At 46.7% G+C, this 2,902-nt stretch overlaps 1 protein-coding gene across 1 annotated transcript in view; it reads left to right on the forward strand.

Moving 5' to 3' along the window:
- Positions 1-2,902, forward strand: part of Fstl5 (follistatin like 5) — a 398,938-nt gene that overhangs the window by 263,824 nt on the left and 132,212 nt on the right. The gene's annotated exons all lie outside the window — the stretch shown is intronic.

The raw sequence follows: 2,902 nt of genomic DNA on the forward strand, positions 1-2,902 counted from the left end.
CTCCAGTTTGAAGGAATTGGGGCAGCGAATTCTCAAGACTGCTTCTGGCTGATTGTGGGCGTCGTCTTTGGGGAGGGGCACGAGAGAAGGCTGGGTGCTGGGAACATCCTGGCATAGCTGGTCTCTTTGTTTCTGACCGATATCTGTGGCATGGAAATGTCTGGTGTCTCTTATCCTGTTTAAGGTATTGGCAGAACAAAGAACAAAGTTAAATTAAGGGAAAAAAATTTTAGGACCAGGGGATTGAAGGGGTATCTGACCTGTTTAAGATGGATTCTTTAATTCGCTCCCTGGAACTCACGAGAACTCCTTGGGTTTGTGAAAACAGAAATTTTAGACATATAATGACTGTAGCATAAGAGATAAATTTGGTTTGAAATTTGTTTGGTGAGGTCATCTTGCAAAACCTTTCAGTTGTCAAAATGTCAGAGATCTTTGAGAAGGATAAGATTTTATTTGAGTTACTGATTAAAGAAATGACAGAGAACTTACTAGGTTGACACCCAGAGCTACTCTTTTTGGGTCCTTCATGGTCACTGAAGGTTGCACTTGAACTTTGCTGTTTAGCGCAGGGGCTGCTAGGCTCCAGAAGATCCTGTGGGCTATGAAATCTGTAGGAAGACAGGCCTACCTTGACCTAAGCAGCTAGGCTGTCGATTCCAGTGATTCTGTCCACGTCTAGAGAGGACTTTACTTTAGATGAAAGGCAGGTTTTCCCAATGGTCAGCGCTCTGCAGTCAAAGCAAAATGCAGAAAGACGTTGTTCTGCGCATGTCTGTCTTCTGACTTCTTTGGAGGGAGCAGAGAGCTGCTGCTAGGAGCCAACCTGTCTCTTTTTTGTTGTTGTGAAACGTTTTTAATAATTAAATACTTAAATATCACATTCCCCCAGATCTCTGAGCAGTTGAGGGCTGTTTATCAGGTATAACTATAGTATAGAATTTGTTTGGAAAGTTGGGTCTGAGCTTGACCATACTGGCTCTCAGCAGGTAAGATTTACATTTGTAAAAAGGCAGAGAGAGGGAAAAAACTGCTTGTAATATAAGGTTAGTGGCAGAACTGACAATGGCAGAGAACAGCTTAAGAGACTTAAAGGTACATAGCAGTTTAAAATATATGTATTATTATGTATAGAAAGAGTGAACAGGAATTGGGCAATGTGGACAACTCTGATGGGCCCTATCAGAGACATGCCATTGCTCAAAACACATGTAACAGAGTTAACAGGAGGATTTTAGTGAAAACCGGGTGAGAAGGCAGGGTAAAACCAGGAGTAAAACCGGGAGAGTATGGCCACATGACCTGGCCCTCAGCCAAGATGGCGGAAAGTCACCTGACCCATCTGGCCTTCAGCTAAGATGGCGACCGCCACGTGTAGTCTGCTCTGTTAGAGAGCCCGCCATGCCACAATAAAAGCCTCACAGGGAAGGGGCAAAGGGCTGGAACCGAAAAACGGCTGTGTATAGTTTAATGGGGCCATTTATTTGGACAGAGACGGATAAGTGTAAGGCATTAAAGCATGAGGCTGGAGTGATAGGTCTGGATGGCTTGGCTCCCGTGGTCAAGGCCTTGCATACACCCACAAAAACCGTGGCACCTCAAGCCTACAACGAGAACTGCTCCCCGTTAAGGCCAGATGCAAATGGCACGAACCCCTGGGCCCTATGAAAAGGCGTCCGATTCCATGGGGGGGGGGCTATAACCTAGCTGAATCGACTTGCAGGCAAGAGGGATCCAGCCTAGGTCAGGCCGCCCCGTAGCGGTGTGCTGCACCTTAGCAGCAGTTACGAAGAAAAGAAGGAAGAAAAAGAATGAAAAAAGAAAAAGGAAGACTGGAGGCCCTGGGCCTCCAGGAGAGGGTGGACTGAGGGGCTGCCTAAGGCCAGCCGTCTCAGGCACAGGCTTAGCACAGGAGACAAGCCGGATTGAATGCTAGAGAAGGGAACAACCGAGGCCCTGAAAGCCCGTGGTTGGAGGTCCCCCATCCCTACAAAAACACGAAGGGTTGCCGGGAGCTCAATGGTCAATCCCTTGGGTTAAAAGAGATGGTTAAGCTGGCCGAGATGGGGACACTCACGATTAGTTGATTTGTTGTTTGGAGGAGCTACGTCCAGGCAGATGGAACACGTGGTAGTTGAAGAGAAGATCCTCGGGTCCTGATTCCACCCCAGGAGGGAACTCAGAGTCCTGGCAGAACTCCAGCCCTGGGTAGAAGTCCGGAGTGCGCAAATCATCCGAGTCACGTGGCACCATTTTGTTATTCTTGAAAAAAATATACCTAAGCGGGCTGGCGGAGCCCGCCATAAGAAAAAGCGGCTACAGCTTCCCACCAGCGGGAAGCCACGCTGGTGGTGACTGTGGTAACAGACATATAAACACAGGAAATAGCCATAAATGTTTATTTAAAAGGGGGGGGAGAGAGAGAGAGAGAGAGAGAGAGAGAGAGAGGGAAAGAAGGAGGAAGAGAGAGAGAAGGAGAGAGGTAAAGCCCGTGTACACCGGGAGAGAACACAGGGAGAGAGCGATGGTGGGGCAGAGGTCAGAAGTTAAAAGGAGTGGGCATGGCTAGGGCAGGGACCGAAAGAATAACAATTAGTAATTTAGAATTTTAAATCAGACCAGCTGTTTGATTACTCTTATTAGCAGCACTGAAACTCCTTCTTACCTTGTGTCCTGGTATCAGTTGTAACTCCAACACCTGTGCTGTAGAGGGAGCCAGATTAGGAGCTGAATGAAAGGCATCCTTACCTACAAACTGAGACTATCCCAAGAAATATGGGTCTTTGCCTAAGTTTTTTTTTTTTTTAAATTGCATTATTATTTATGTGAAACATGTCTTACATTGTGATGCTTTATTCAGTGTTTTGGAGTGTTAATTGTTGAAATAGAAGCAGCGGGGCTG

Source organism: Microtus ochrogaster, chromosome 1, assembly GCF_000317375.1.
Source record: "Microtus ochrogaster isolate Prairie Vole_2 chromosome 1, MicOch1.0, whole genome shotgun sequence".
Taxonomy (NCBI): Eukaryota; Metazoa; Chordata; class Mammalia; order Rodentia; family Cricetidae; genus Microtus; species Microtus ochrogaster.